At 46.0% G+C, this 17,066-nt stretch overlaps 1 long non-coding RNA gene across 1 annotated transcript in view; it reads left to right on the top strand.

The window, feature by feature from the left end:
* Positions 1–17,066, top strand: part of LOC142049453 (uncharacterized) — a 322,507-nt gene that overhangs the window by 291,470 nt on the left and 13,971 nt on the right. The gene's annotated exons all lie outside the window — the stretch shown is intronic.

Here is a 17,066-nt window from a genome sequence, read left to right on the forward strand (position 1 = left end):
GGTTTGTTTCGGCGGTTCGTTCCCCCTCTCCCGGGGTTCTGGGTGTCTCGTTGTTCTCCTTTACATTGCATTTCTACTGTTGTTTCTTTTAATTTTAATTATTAAACTGTTCTTATCCCAACCCACGAGCGTTACCCTTCTGATTCTCTTCCCCATCTACCGGTGGGGGAGTGAGTGAGCGACTGTGTGGAGCTGAGCTGCTGGCTAAACCATGACAGTCTTTTTGGTGCCCAACGTGGGGCTCAAGGGTTGGAGATAATAACAGCTGCTGGTCACAGCACCATGTTGTCCTTTTTGCAGTTGGTGTTAAAGATTGGTGTTGGTTTGTTGAGTCTGCTGTGTTCTGCTGTGATTAGTAATGTTTTGCCTACAAGATTTGTTATACAAACACTCGTTTTCAGCTCTATCTGGTATTTGGGGTTTTTGCTGAAACCATTACTGTACTTCGGATGCCACCTTGTTGAGGCCATTAGCAATTATACCTCCTCCTCTGAGAGATTTTATATGGAGGAAATAGAGAATAGTACCTTTGCAACTTTATTCTATGATGTCTTTGCCTCTATTACAACAACCTTTTTGTATCTTGAACATCCTTGGGTGGTTAAGGTGCACTTATTGTTAGTTTTTGGGCATGTTGTTTTGGTTTTGACTAAGCAACTTAAGATTATCACCCAGAGATCTGTCCCAGGACTTGATAGTTACAAGTGGCAGGGCATGTGGGATAGCATGGGCAAATACCTAGGGCAGCGGGCACCCCCAGTGTTTAGGAGTTTCACCCCTGAACAAGTGCAGAATCCTGAAAGACTAGCAGAATATTTGGAGGAAGTATGTTGTTACGCTGGGAACTCCAGAGAGACACAGATAACTGCAACATGCTGGGGCCTGGCCCATGCATACCGAGCCCTGCTCAACAGTATTCAGTGCCCCCAAGGGGAAGAGAATGTCTCTGGATTGAAATGCAAAGTGACTGGCACTGTAGACACTCCAGCCCTGAGGACAGGCACTGTGGCTACTCAATCCCCCAGGACAAGTAGTGGAGCTGGCTCAGAGAATCAACCCGTACCAGTATCAGTTGCCCCCATACACAAGACAAAATATTGGAAACGGAAGTCAACTCGTTTAGAACGAGATGATGAAAAAGCAGGGCAGTCATGGGGAGAGGAGGGAGAAGTCATAAATGAAATAGCGACCACCCGATCCCTGTCCTTAAGCGAGTTGCGAGATACGCGAAAAGATTTCAGCCGTTGTTCAGGTGAGCACATTGTCACCTTGATACAAAAATTCACGGATACTATCCTTCAAAGTCCGAACTTCCCCATAAGAGGAAGCGGAGTATCCAGAAAGTTCCCAAAATAAAACTCAATAGCAACAAATTTAGTATTAAGCAGGCATCCTTTATTACAGCCCTGGGCAGCACTGGGGATTGATCCACTATGAGTGCTCCAGTGATTCAGTAAACTTCCAAAGATTATATACTATAAAGTCATACATATTCATAAGATTCACGAGGATTCATTAACATATGTAAAAGCTCAAGCTACATGCATAGTTGTCTTTTCAGTCATCTTTGGGAGTCCTCCAGTGGTCTCTGATGGTCTTCCTCACCTATCCGCTGGTTGAACTTTGGGTTTCCTTTGCCCATATATAGTCATTGAATTAGCTCCTCGGTCCTTTAGCCTTGGACTGTCACAAGGGGCTGATTTAAACTAGTTCCTCGAGTGCTTATCTCGGCACTGATGTCCTGAGTCTCTGTTATAAATGAATTTACAAGCTTAGGCACCATCTTTTTAATCCCATCTGGCACCAATTTGCATTCTTCAAATCCCTGAAACTATTTTTGCAAGGGAGGAAACCACAAGAGAACAAGGATGTTTACAATAAGGATTAAGTAAAGGACTGTCAGGGGTTTAGTTCTATCAATCAACCTGGCTGCTCTGATGCTGGGATAATGGGGCCAGTAGCCTGAAACTAGAGGGAAAAGAAGCCAAACAACTGGGATCCCTTTCTGGGGAAGGGGGCATTGACAAAGCAATTGGAAAAGGGACACAAGCCCTCAGCCTCTGGAGGCGACTCCTGTCTGGTGTGAGAGAAAGGTATCCCTTTAAAGAAGATGTTACATATCGCCCAGGAAAATGGACAACTATGGAGAAAGGCATCCAGTATCTAAGGGAATTAGCTGTGAGGTGATTTATGGTGACCTGGACGATCAACGGTCATCCAAAGATCGAGATGAAGCCGAGTGCACACGACCCATGTGGCGGAATTTTGTATGGCGTGCACCATATTCGCATGCAAACTCCTTGGCAGTAATGTCCTGGAAAGATGACGAGACACCAACGGTGGCGGAGGTGATCGATAGACTCTGGGATTACAAAACAAATATCTCTTCCTCGCTGGTCTCTGCTGTGGAGAAACTATCCCAAGAGGTCCAGCAACTCAAAGAAGATATGTCCTGCTCCCCACCTCGACAGAGTAGTGTCTCAGCTGTTGGGAATAAGCGTCCTTTGGCTCAAAGGAGAGGATACACACCACGGGCCACCCTATGGTTCTACCTGCGTGACCACGGAGAGGACATGATGAGGTGGGATGGCAAGCCTACCTCGACCCTAGAGGCACGAGTGCGTGAACTGCAAGGAAGAACAGTCACTCAGGGAGGCTCTTCCAGGAAAGCTGCTGCTCCAGTTTCCAGCGAGCAAGTCCCCAGACAGAGGAGTAGAAGCGCTGATTTTATTTCTAAGTGTAATAGAGGGACTCCTGATTGACATTTACAGGAAGTGAGTTGTGACTGCCATGATCGGGACTAGAGGGGCCCTGCCTCCAGCCAGGTGGAGGAAAGGGATAACCAGGCTTACTGGACTGTGTGGATCCGACGGCCCGGCACGTCCGACCCACAGGAGTATAAAGCTTTAGTGGACACCGGCGCACAGTGCACCTTAATGCCATCAAACTATATAGGGGCAGAACCCATCAGCATTGCTGGAGTGACAGGGGGATCCCAAGAGCTAACTGTATTGGAGGCCGAAGTGAGCCTAACCGGGAATGAGTGGCAAAAGCACCCCATTGTGACTGGCCCAGAGGCTCCGTGCATCCTTGGCATAGACTACCTCAGGAGAGGGTATTTCAAGGACCCAAAAGGGTACAGGTGGGTTTTTGGTGTAGCTGCCTTGGAGATGGAGGAAACTAAACAGCTGTCTACCTTGCCTAGCCTCTCAAAGGACCCTTCTGTTGTGGGGTTGCTGAAGGTCAAAGAACAACAGGTGCCAATCGCCACCACAACAGTACACCGGCGGCAATATCGCACCAACAGAGACTCTCTGATCCCCATCCATGAGCTCATTTGTCAACTGGAGAGCCAAGGAGTGATCAGTAAGACCCACTCACCCTTTAACAGTCCCATATGGCCAGTGCGGAAGTCTAATGGAGAGTGGAGGCTAACAGTAGACTATCGTGGCCTGAATGAAGTCACTCCACCGTTGAGTGCTGCTGTGCCAGACATGCTAGAACTTCAATACGAACTGGAGTCAAAGGCAGCCAAGTGGTAGGCCACAATTGATATTGCTAATGCATTCTTCTCAATCCCTCTGGCAGCAGAGTGCAGGCCACAGTTTGCTTTCACTTGGAGGGGCGTCCAGTACACCTGGAATCGACTGCCCCAGGGGTGGAAACACAGCCCTACCATTTGCCATGGACTGATTCAGACTGCCCTGGAACAGGGAGAAGCTCCCGAACACCTTCAATACATTGATGACATCATCGTGTTGGGCAACACAGCAGAAGAAGTTTTTGAGAAAGGAGAGAAAATAGTCCAAATACTTCTGAAAGCTGGTTTTGCCATAAAACAAAGTAAGGTGAAGGGAACTGCACGAGAAATCCAGTTCTTAGGAATCAAATGGCAAGACGGTCGTCGTCAGATTCCAATGGATGTGATCAACAAAATAGCAGCCATGTCTCCACCAACTAGCAAAAAGGAAACACAAGCTTTCTTGGGCGTTGTGGGTTTTTGGAGAATGCATATTCCAAATTACAGTCTGATCGTGAGCCCTCTCTATCAAGTGACCCGGAAAAAGAATGATTTCAAATGGGGCTCTGAGCAACGACAAGCCTTTTAACACATTAAACGAGAAATAGTTCATGCAGTAGCTCTTGGGCCGGTCTGGGCAGGACAAGATGTAAAAAATGTGCTCTACACTGCAGCCGGGGAGAATGGCCCTACCTGGAGCCTCTGGCAGAAAGCACCTGGGGAGACCCGGGGTCGACCCCTAGGGTTTTGGAGTCGGGGATACAGAGGGTCCGAAGCCCGCTATACTCCAACTGAAAAAGAGATATTGGCAGCATATGAAGGGGTTCGAGCTGCTTCAGAAGTGGTTGGTACTGAAGCACAGCTGCTCCTGGCACCCTGACTGAAAGTGCTGGGCTGGATGTTCAAAGGAAATGTCCCCTCTACACACCATGCAACTGATTCTATGTGGAGTAACTGGGTTGCACTGATCAGCCAGCGGGCTCGAGTAGGAAACCCCAGTCGCCCAGGAATCTTGGAAGTGATTATGGATTGGCCAGAATGCAAAGACGTTGGAATATCACCAGACGAGGAGGTGACACGTGCTGAAGAAGCCCCACTTTATAACAAACTGCCAGAAGATGAAAAGCAGTATGCCCTGTTCACCGATGGGTCTTGTCGCCTTGTGGGAAAGCACCGGAGACAGAAGGTTGCTGTATGGAGTCCTACACGACATGTCGCAGAAACTGCTGAAGGAGAAGGTGAATCGAGCCAATTTGCAGAGGTAAAGGCCATCCAGCTGGCCTTAGACATTGCTGAACGGGAAAAGTGGCCAGTGCTCTATCTCTATACTGACTCCTGGATGGTGGCAAATGCCCTGTGGTGCTGGTTACAGCAGTGGAAGCAAATCAACCGGCAGCACAGAGGCAAACCCATCTGGGCTGTCACATTGTGGCAAGATATTGCTGCCCGGGTAGAGAACCTGGTTGTAAAGGTACGGCATGTGGATGCTCACGTCACCAAGAGTTGGGCCACTGAAGAACATCGGAACAACCAGCAGGTGGATCAGGCTGCCAAGAATGAAGTGGCTGAGGTGGATCTGGACTGGCAACATAAGGGTGAACTATTCCTAGCTCGGTGGGCCCATGACACCTCAGGCCATCAAGGGAGAGATGCAACATACAGGTGGGCTCGTGATGGAGGGGTGGACTTGACCATGGATGTTATTGCACAGGCTATCCACGAGTGTTAAACATGTGCTGCAATCAAAGAAGCCAAGCGGGTAAAGCCTCTGTGGTATGGGGGACGATGGCTGAAATATAAATATGGGGAGGCCTGGCAAATTGGCTATATCACACTCCCACGGACCCACCAAGGCAAGCGCCATGTGCTTACAATGGTAGAAACAACCACCAGCTGGCTGGAAACATATCCTGTGCCCCATTTCACTGCCGGGAACACTATGCTGGGTCTCGAAAAATAAGTCCTGTGGTGACATGGCACCCCAGAGAGAATCGAGTCAGACAACGGGACTCATTTCCGAAATAACCTCATAGACACCTGGGCCAAAGAGCATGGCATTGAGTGGGTGTATCACATCCCCTATCACGCACCAGCCTCTGGGAAAAACTGAACGGTACAATGGACTGTTAAAAACTACACTGAGAGCAATGGGGGGTGGAACATTCAAGCACTGGGATACACATTTAGCAAAAGCCACGTGGTTAGTCAACACGAGGGGATCCGCCAATCGAGCTGGCCCTGCCCAGTCAGAAATCCTACATACTGTGGAAGGGAATAGAGTCCCTGTAGTGCACGCAAAAATTATGCTGGGCAAAACAGTCTGGGTTCTTCCTGCCTCAGGCAAAGGCAAACCCATTCGTGGGATTGCTTTTGCTCGAGGACCTGGGTGCACTTGGTGGGTGATGCGGGAGGATGGAGAAATCCGATGTGTGCCTCAAGGGGATTTGATTTTGGGTGAAAACAGTCAATGAACTGAATGGCACAATGTGAACTGCTATATAATATTGTGTGTCACCTCTGTGTTGTATCAATGATTTCAGAGTACGAGCCTCCCAACTCATGGAAGATGACTGTCTCGGTATGCAGCAACCCAACGCCAGACACCACCTCTCCCACCCTGAAAGACTGATACGACAGATGGAGCCCAGAGTCATGGACTGGGTGAACTCAATGGACATTTTAATGGACATTTTACAGGGAAGGTCCATGTACTAAGGGAATGATGTCTGTGTATTATGTTAAAGGATGGGAAGGGGAGGGGTGGTGGTTGGTACGGTTGTATTGGATGGTATGGGACCTGGACATGGTGTAAATGGTATGGAATAAGGGGTGGAGAATGTGCTGGTTTTGGCTGAGAAGGGGTTAATTCTCCTCACTGTGGGGGTTGGCTACCTTTCCAGCTTCCCGAGCTCTGCCGCGTGGTGGGGGGGGGGGCTGGGAGGGGCAGGGCCGTGGTGGGGCCGGCTGACCCCAACTGGCCAATGGCATGTTCATTCCATACCATGTGACACCATGACCAATATATTAAGGGGGGGGCAGTTTGCGGCTCGGGAGCGGCGTGGCATCGGGTCGGCGGGCGGTGAGTGGCTGCGTCGCGTGCGGTTTGTTTTGGCGGTTCGTTCCCCCTCTCCCCTCCCTTCCCCCCTCCCCCGGGGCTTTGCGCCTCTCGTTGTTCTCCTTTACATTGCATTTCTATTGTTGTTTCTTTTAATTTTAATTATTAAACTGTTCTTATCCCAACCCACGAGCGTTACCCTTCTGATTCTCTTCCCCATCTACCGGTGGGGGAGTGAGCGAGCGAATGTGTGGGGCTGAGCTGCTGGCTAAACCACGACACCATACTTCCCCCTTCAGAGGCATTTACAGTGAGTTTTGCTTTCCAATTCTTCTATTGATTTGTCGCTCTGCAGGGTGAACACCAGACCCTGGCAAAGCCAAAGGGAGTTTTGACTTCATTCTTTAAGAACAAATCCACTGGTGTGCTGGATCAATGCAGAGTCAGAACACTGGCCTGTTAAACTGGATTTGTAACTTCTGCTCAGAGCTACAGCCATGCAAGCAGCCAAACCATACCACTGAATTTAACCTTTACTTTTTGACTGCCTTTTTAGTGACTGGGTATTGTGGGTTAGTGGCGGATGAAGGTCTAGGACAGCCCTTTCCACTCATATACTTGGTTTGTGCACTGAGAGTTACCTACTTGGTTTAGCCCTACAAGTCCTGGTTCAGAGCCAACCAGTGGGGCAATCTCTAAAACACTGTGAGGACTGCTGAAATGCATGGCACTCTCTTAAGATACCAGGGAAGGGATCTCTTCCAATGTGTGCAGTGGAGTTTACTTCTAATGATCAATGCTCTTGGTTTTGGCAGGAAATTTGTAGAGGTGAAGCAATGGGAATATAAAGTAGGCAGGAATTAGAAAGCAAATGCATTAGTCACAGAAGTCCAGATAGTGGTAATACAAGCCCTAGCATAGGTAAGATCATCCCCTGGTATCACTGCATGGGGAAACTGCTCACTGAAGGTCCTGACAGGCAAACAGGAAAATTGGCATCCCTCCCCTCATGCGATCACTTGGATGAAAATCCCATTTAAGTCCAGCTCTCCTGGACACCACACTGGTTTACATACATACACAGTGCTGACAGGTTATAAACAGTGGTTACTTTGGCTAAGACTCAGCCAGAGTTACTACTTAGCTCCCTGTTTGGGTAAATGCACCAATACATAGAGGCTGTACATACTGCAGTAACCGCTGCAATGAAGGATCAAAGGTGTATGGTTAGCTCCCTTTAAGCCTTGGGATGCTAAGAAACATCTATGTCCTCCCCTTTTTGCAGTTTCATACTTGGGTAGATATTTGGGGAGGGTTCTGATTTTGTTAGCACTGCAGTAATAGTAGTGTAACACAGAGGTACTGGCCTAAAAGCCTTTCATACTCTTGGCACAGCAGGAGCTTGCACTACTTGAACATTCTGGAAAGTGAAGGCAGCACAACTTTAATGTGAAGAGAAGGCTCTGGGGTCATAGGACACATTACCACAGATCATAAATAAAAGTTAAACTCCAAAAGATGAGTCTACATAGCAGAGCTAGCTCTAAGCTCCCCAGGTTGGGTGTTAGCTGTACAATTGCAGCAGCATGGACAGCAATGGAAAGTTGCAAAAAAATCCCACTGAACTGTTGAAGATGTCACCAGCTGTTAGTCTGTCCTGAGCTCAGTGTTTCTGCAGACCTCAGCTGCCAGTGGTACCTATGCAGTGTGGTGGAGGGTAAGCTCAGGTGTACTCACGTAGGCTGCACCCCCGCACTGCAGGCACCAACTCAGCTTAAGCCTGACCTGTGTGGTGCTTTAAGCATGGCTTCACTGCGTGACCCTAAGGCTCAAGATCCCCTGGGCCCTGCAAACAGACACACTCCCCATCTCCAGCTTGCCAAGGGAGGCAAGAGGAAGAGGTTTTAGGTATCTGACCTTACTGAATTTCTGCAAGACACTCGTGAACTCTGTAAATCCCATCCATGTACTCTTTGAGACACAGCTAGACCAAGGAACTGCTAACCTGACCACATCTGGGTGAAAGCCCTGCTTTGAAGGAGAGGCTGGACCAGAGACCTTTGGAGGTCCCTTCCCATCAACAGTCCAGTGATTTCCCTACAATATTTTAGCTGATATCTCCTTATCCTGCTCTGGTTTGTCCCCATGAACTGGCCACCCACCACGATGCACTGACATCCTCCAGAGAGGAGCTTGGTCCTGCATTGAGCATTGTGCTGCCTCACCAAAGCACCTCTCAGTTTCTCAGCAGTGTTTAGCACCTGGCACAACTGAATTTCATACCTGAAGGTTAACATCCATATTTACCTATTTTTCTCCTATTTTGCTAAAGTTTGAGTATAATCCCTTCAGGTGTGTGGTTTTTTTTTTTGTTTTGGTTTGGTTTTTTTACTCTAGTGAGGAAAGGACACTTTTCCTATTTGGAAAACTCTGAATCCTGTTTCTTTTAAGCTCTGCTACAGAAAGAGAAAGACAGATGGCTTTTGAACCATGACATAGAGGCAATTCTCACTGAAGATGGTTTGGTATCTTCACTAGATTGCAGGGAAGGCGGGGGGCAGAGACAAGCATTGCAAAATGTGGTAATGAAAATGCTCACCGGAAACATGTTAGATCAGTAAATACACTCTAATGGCTTCTGCAGTTATTTAACATCCCTTTTCAACATTCAGTATGGTTTGAGAGCCTTAATATAAATGTGAGTTGGGGTCATAGAGAAGGAAATAGACACAAGGAAATGGGCAGAAACTCACAGTGATGCTATCAACTGGGATGCATTGGCTTAACATCTAATGTATGTTAGGTAAAGATTCAGCCATACAGTATATTCCCACACACAGATGCAGACACTTTTCCTTAAAAATAGTAAGCTTTCCAGGGCCCCACTTCCCATTAAAGAGGACTTATATTCTATGAAAATTCATAAACCCTGCAGGCATTTCCATGGCAATTTCATGGAGTAATCTCCCATTGTCTCAGATTCTTGGTGACAATGACAAGAGGAAATTGGATTTATCAAATACACAGTTGTTGTGGTTCAGCCCCAGTCAGCAACTAAACACCACACAGCCACTTGCTCACTCCCCCCACCCCTGTGGGATGGGGGAGAGAATCGGAAGAGCAAAAGTAAAAAAGAAAACTTGTGGCTTGAGATAAGAATAGTTTAATAATTAAAATAAAACAGTAATAACAATAATAATAATAACAGTAATATAATTAAAAAGAAAATAACGAGAGGTAGAGAGAGATATGAAGCCTTGGGAGGAGGGAGAAAGAAAAAAAACCCAAACAACAAGTGATGCAACTGCTCACCATCTGCCGACCAACACCACTGGTCCCTGAGCTGACCGACGCCACTGGTCCCTGAGCCACGATTGCTGCCTCCCTCCCCCAGCCAGCTCCCCCCAGTTAACATACTGGGTATGATGTCACATGATATGGAATATCCCTTTGGCCAGTTTGAATCCGCTCTCTTAGCTGTGCCCTCTCCCCTCCCGGCTTCTTGTGCACCTGGCAGAGCATGGGAAGCTGGAAAAGTCCTTGACTAGTACAGGCACTACCCAGCAACAACCAAAACATCTGTGTGTTATCAACATTGTTTTCATACTAAGTCCAAAGCACAGCACTATGCCAGCTGCAGTGAAGAAAATTAACTCTATCCCAGCTAAAACTGTGACAACAGTGATATGTTTATGGCCCAATTTTGCATAAGCAGGAACCTGAGCCAAAGGTTGTGCAGCTCAGGATAGCAAGAGGGTTTTTCTAAATATTGTGAGAAGCAGAGGTGATATTTGGAAGAACATGAAAAAAAAAATCCCAGTTTTTGAGACACACTGCACTGTGGCAGGGTGGGGGGAAGAAAGTTTTTCCCCAGTTCTCCACAGTTCAGTTTCCACAAGAGCATGAAGGCTTAGCTCTCCCTCTCACTTTTCAAAGTTTTTCTGTTAACCCTTTTCCTCCCTCTGCACAGAACACCCTTTTTATAAAACTGTTGTTAAGAAGGGGGCGGGGGAAATGCTCTCTATCTTTCAGTGATACAAAAATAACATGGAAAAGCTATAGGAACAGAGATGGCACCAATAACTCCATTTATAACATGCTCATAAACATGTGAAGCCCAGCTCCAGATGCACTGCTGCCTTCACCAGCATGGCTTTTAAATGGGGAGCACCACCAGAGGGCCCACACAGTACGTGGTTTTACCCTATTCTTACACACAGAACCTTACTATTATTGTAACCAGGGTGATGGAATTATCCAACCATGGATGTTGCTATACTCCTTGTACAGCCCTATCCAACTGGACATTAAGTCTGGGGACATGGAGTATACAAATCAGTGTATTCCTTGATCTGTATTTTAGTCTCTAGGTAATCATTAATGTGAACAAAACAATAGACAATGTGCTTCTGTCAGAAGAGGATGACAAAATGTGGTTTCGTGTAGTGGACTGAGAAAACTGGCCAGGGCTGCCAAGATTAAGAACCAAGTAGGTAAAAGGTAATTCCAGCAGGGGGAAAGGTAATTCTGGCAGGGGGAGATCGCGACCACCGACTCATGGACCACCTACCCAAGTAATACCACCTACTCAAAAGAGAACAATGGGAAAGGACAACTGAGCCTGCGCAATAATTTACATGTGAAATGAGCAAGTTTGTGCCAATCACCAAAGAGAATAATACTGAATATGTATGGATAAAATGAATATGTATATTTTTGGTCTATATAAATCACATGGGAAAGGTGTGTAAGGTATGCACACTTGGAGGAGCAATCCCCTGTGCATCCAGCGCCGTGAATAAAGAATGCCTGCCTTTTAACACTACATTGTTGTTACAAGGTTTATTCCCGATTTCGGTGACATCATGATTATTACTGTAGTTCCTAAACTGTGGTCTAGATGATGTTGCAGAGCCGAGGACCAAGCCCCACAGTTTTATATCCACAAGTTCCACAGCAGGGAGTATCCTTAACACTGCTAGATAATCTTCTGGAGATTGGCAGTGAGATAATAAAATGTTTGCACTATCTTTCAGCTTCTCATAAAACCAGGATGGCTGGTTGAAAATGCAGTAAATAAATCACAAAGTGCTAAAGAAAGAAAACATGAGCAAGAAATGTGCTTGGATGTGTTTTTCTTCTCTGGATTCCATTGTTTTTGTGAGAATTTATACACCAAATTATAGGACGAAGCTAAGAGAGCAACTGTGTGGAAGGAAGGGTTGTGGGTACCCAGAGAGCTCATGTGCTAGACAGACTCGACCAAGGCCTGCAATCATAGAATCATAGAATGGTTTGGGTTGCAAGGGGCCTTTAGAGGTCATCTAGTCCAACCCCCCTGCAGTGAGCTGTAACTAGGTCAGGTTGCTCAGAGCCCCATCCAGCCTGACCTTGAATGTTTCCAAGGATGGGGCCCCCACAACCTTTCTGGGCAACCTGTTCCAGCACTTCACCACCCTCATTGTAAAAAATTCTTCCTTATATCCAGTCTAATGCTCAATGTGAAATACAATCTTTGTTTTAAGCTTGTTTTCCTCCCCTCTTGCTCTTCTATTTTCTTCCTCCAGATAAATATATAAATTAAATTACCCCTCTTTAGAATTACACAGAAAAGAGAGTTCAGGAACCTTTAGTGAACCGACCTGTAAAACTCGAGCAAAATCAGCTTCTCTATTCTCACTAAATGATTTTTCCATTGCATTTCACAGCTCATCAGGGACTTGTTTGGCCTTGAACCTCTGAAGCTTTTTCTGTAGGTCACTTCAATGAGGCACTCAAAGCTGCTTTTCTCTCTGTTGACTGGAATGTTGGGTATGGTTTTGGGTTTTCTAGTTTTTATGAAAGTAAAATAATAATCCGTTTTACTGTCTTTTATTTCTTTTATCTTTAAAGGAAAATAGACATATTCTCATTCTTGGTCCATCACAGAAATATTCTCTTTCTTACAATGAACTCATCCCATTTCATTACTTGATGGCCAGAAAGGACTCTAGCTTCTCTACTAACATTGCAATATTATAAAATTTGGCTCAAAGTTTTGGATTCAAACAGTTATTTCACCAGACGTGAGATAGGAATGAAACCACAGCTTCACCAGCTGTTCCACACCAGGGTAAATTGACCCTCTCTATATCAACAGTCTATAGCCTGTTGCACAAAATGGTTCATTTGTTCCAACGTCTATTTTTGGTGTCATCATATCTAAGGAAGAGATGGACACATAAGCTGAGACTGGGTGAAAGACACAGCATGTGAAGAGTTTTAGACAGCCTGAATTAAATAATAGTCAGCAGACAGATAAAACAAATTTATCAGACCCTACACTGATACATGAGGATGACTGCACAGGTCTGCCTCATGGCTCACGAGTCCCTGGGATCTTCTCAGGTGCTGGCTAGTGGTGAGTGTGTAGAGAAGTGTGGGGCAGCAAGTATGAAATGACCCTTCTCCTGTGCCTCTCCAGCCATCTGACTTAATGAAAAACCATAGAATCACAGAATGTCCTGAGCTGGAAGGGACCCACAAGGATCAACAAGTCCAGCTCCTGTCCCTGCACAGGACAACCCCAAATTCACACCATGTCTCTGAGGGTGTTGTCCAAGTGCTTTTTGAATATCGCCAGGCTTAGTGCCATGATGCCTCCCTGGGGAGCCTGTTCCAGGGCTCCACCACCCTCTGGGGGAAGAACCTTTTCCTAATACCCAACCTAACCCTCCCCTGGCACATCTTCCTGCCATTCCCTCAGGTCCTAAGTCCACACCAAAAGTTCAGAGAGGAGCTCCAGACTCCCATCTGTCCCTTGGTACCATTTTCCTTTGAGAGCCCTTCTTAATTTCCACCTCTAGTCCTGTTCCCAGAGAAGAACCACCAGAGCATGGCATGGCTTCAGACAGCCCCTGGCATAGCCTCAAACGGCTCCCTGGGTCTACAGCAATGAGCAGGGCTACCTGAAACCCTGAGGGAGCGCTGTGACTCCCACGGGGACTTCTCTGGGAGGATAAAAGCCAATAGCCCCTCAAATAACAGCACAACACATCCTCCTCCCCGCAGACCCTGTTCAAGCTTGGTGCAGCATTATAATATCCCAAGTGGCCAAATTCAAAATTGCTATAGCTTTATATAGAAGTCACCTTTCTTTTTATGCATTAGTAAAAATTTCCTATCTCCAGTTGACTGATTATACATTTTATTTGCTATATTATATTTCTTCTTCCCCCCCCCCCCAGCCTCTCCCCCCTCACAGCAGTTTCATGCAAACCTTCTAAGATTTCTGTGGGGACCAGTAGGCAATAGAACTCTGTTGTCTAATGGGACTTCCACCAGCATTTGGCATCCTTCCTGGGATTTTACCCTTCATATTGTAATTTTTAGTGTAATGTAATTTTTTTCGTATCACACTATAACATAAATTATTGCCAGTTTGTCCTTAACACTCAAGGAGACAGTCTAGGGCTTTTTGAACCAGGAAAAAGAATAAGAGAAAGAAAGAGCGAGAGGGCAAAAGAGAGATGGAAAGAGGGAAGGGAGCAAAGGAACGGATGGGAGGGAGGGATGAAGAAAGGAAGGAGGGAGGGAGAAAGGAGATTTACTTACAGAAGCAAACCCCCCCAAATGAAACCAGTTTTTCTAAAGGAAAACTTAAAAAATAAAATAAAATAAAATAAAATAAAATAAAATAAAATAAAATAAAATAAAATAAAATAAAATAAAATAAAATAAAATAAACAACTTTTTGTCCCAATAACTTAATAAAATGCTCTGCTTCAGCCAAGAATACATCAATGCGTCCTCAGTGGCTCAGACAGGAAAGAGTCTGAGGAAGAGTCCATCAGGCTGAAAAATATATATTTTAAATGTCCTTATCTTTCTCACTAGTATGTCCCTTAAATTATTAAAAGTGAAAGACAGTTTAATATCACTTGGAGGATGTTTGTTCATTTTTGGTATCTCATTTAGCCTGGAGAATAACATTATAGAAGACAGTTTTACTGTCTATTTACTTTATTATTATATGTTATTTCTATTATGGTCACAGTTAGAAGTCCCATTGGATTAGGTGCTGCACAAATGCACCCCAAGGCGTGAGCAGCCTGTTTAGCTAAGGAGACTGCAGGGATGAGGTCATGTCCCCTCCTCTCCAAGCTGGCACTGCTCCATGGGCAAAACCATGCCCTGCATGCAGCAATGCCGGCAGAAGACTGCTTCTGTGTTCTTCATTTGCATCACTTTAAGAAATCATCATGCTCCACCAGCTAAAAAGTACCCTCCCTCTGCTCACATATCCTCTGTCTCCTTTTGGAGGCTCCACCAAAGCAGCCAGAGAGAGCAGCAGAGGTACCCTGGTGCAGTCAAGCCTTTGGGGACACTCTACGAGCAAGTTCCAAACTCCAAAATGAAGGGATAGCTTGCCACCATCTTCTATCATTAAGTGGTCTCAATGAAAAAAATAAAATGGAAATAAGATATTTTTAAACATGCATATGATAGTTTGGGATTTTACTGAGGTGTGAACTATCAGGCCAGAAAGGACCATTTGACCCTTGAATGTGGCCTCCTGTATCTGACAGACTGGTCAGTCTCCCTGGGCAAGGTCCCCATGTGAGTCCTAAGTAGTTCACCAAAGTATTTAGGGCTATATGGCAAGGCACAAGCTGGTCCCACCCTTGCCTGTGGCTGCTGTGTTGCAGGCAAGTGTGCTGCTCTGTACCAGGTGGACCTGCTTGCGAGCTAGGACAGCTGGAGTTAAAAGCTGTAGCCAGCTCCAGCTCACAGCAACCTGGGCTGTTACACCAGCTTTGGGTACTGGATCACAGCACACCTCATTTCCCTACACACACCCGGGGGGGGGCATCATGAGAGGAAAATGGTTTTGGAGGAAGCCAATGCCTCTTTCCCCCTCATTTTGGACAGTGCTCATGAGGCACCAAATGCTGGGAAGATCTTTGGGCTTTTGGATCAGGATTTTTGCTAGAGGCCAGAACTCCCTCCTCCCCTCCCTTCACTCTCATCCCTCCCCTCCCAGTTTTCAGCAGCTGAAGCAGAGCAGACAGATTACAAAACCACCCAGAGCCCTCCAGCTGCAATAATTGCTATGGCTTGTGCAGGATTTACACTTTGCAGTTGTAGGATTACAACTATAAACAGCTCTAAGAAAAGAAAATTTAAAGACAAAATACTATGCCATCTTTTCATCCCTCTCCTTTCTCCATGCTCTGCTTTCCACACCTCCCTGGCCCAGGACCTGTGACCGCCCTTCTCTGGAGTCCCAGCGATTTTCCTTCCTGTCTCTACCCTGTCCTTCCCCCACAACCTTGCTCAGCTACTTGAGCACAGTCTTTTAGGGCACCACCACACACAGGACTGCTCTTGGGTGTGTATTTGCTTTTTCTATTCATGGATGCAGCTTGTGCAGGCTGCCTGTGGTTTAGTAAAGCTAAACACTTCACCATGTGACAATCAGCCAGATACAGAGTTTACCACCTTTATGCTGGGCTGCTCCAAGTTCTATATACCTTTTTCAGGGTCCATGTTGTAAATATCTTTGCAAAATTGCAAGATGCTAGGAGCTGTTTTAGAAAAGGACATCCTCACTTCTTTTTAGAGGAGGAAATATCGATACCTCCATTGGAAATTAGAAACAATGAAGGTGCAGACGATTCCTGTCACATCAGCCTGAAGTTGCCTGGTAGAAGAAGCCAAAATAGAGACCCCACTGCTAGGAGCCTCTCTGCTTCCCAGCTTGAGAAGTCCTCACCAACTTTTTCCCCCTGCTTTTTGAGCAGCAATTTGGAGATTTCACCCTCATTTCCAATTTTAAAAAGAACGGATAAAATCTGTCTCCCACTTTTTCTAAATGTTATTTTCCTGGCTGCATCTGGTCTTCAGGCTTTGCTTGTAGCAGATCCAAGCCCTTCCTCTTTTTCACAAGGGATGCATGTCAGCCCTTCTTGGACTTAGCCCACTCCCTGTGTTTTTGACTTGATAGTTTTGAATTCAATTGATTGGTATATGGCTAAATAGTGAGAGGAATTGTGTTCTCGTTACTCTGCATGGCTGTGTCATTACCCTTTAATATTGCATTGTTATTGACTGATGCAGCCTGTCAAGACATGGCCAGCAGGATGTAATGCAGTGGTAGAGATGTGCAAAATATTTAATTCAAAGTGTACTCTTCTAATGGGAGGCATGTATATGGTTGAAAGAGGGAGCGGAAGAGAGATGTGAAACCCCAGAAACGAGATGGACAAGCGTGCTCTTCAGCTTGGCCTGGACTTCAATCTGTGATTAACACTTTGGTAGAGGGGTGCACCCATTCTTTATCATAAGGACTAGATCTTGTCTAAGCATAGATAAACCATGCCACTAAGACTGGATATCCCCCAAGCTCATCCTGCCCCTAACATGCCTGTTCCTTGATCTAACTGTGACTTTTCCCTTTAAATACTGTTATGGCTTGATGCAGCCGGTTAGATATAGTCCAAGAGATATAAT

The sequence above is a fragment of the Phalacrocorax aristotelis genome, chromosome W (genome assembly GCF_949628215.1).
Source record: "Phalacrocorax aristotelis chromosome W, bGulAri2.1, whole genome shotgun sequence".
NCBI lineage: Eukaryota > Metazoa > Chordata > Aves > Suliformes > Phalacrocoracidae > Phalacrocorax > Phalacrocorax aristotelis.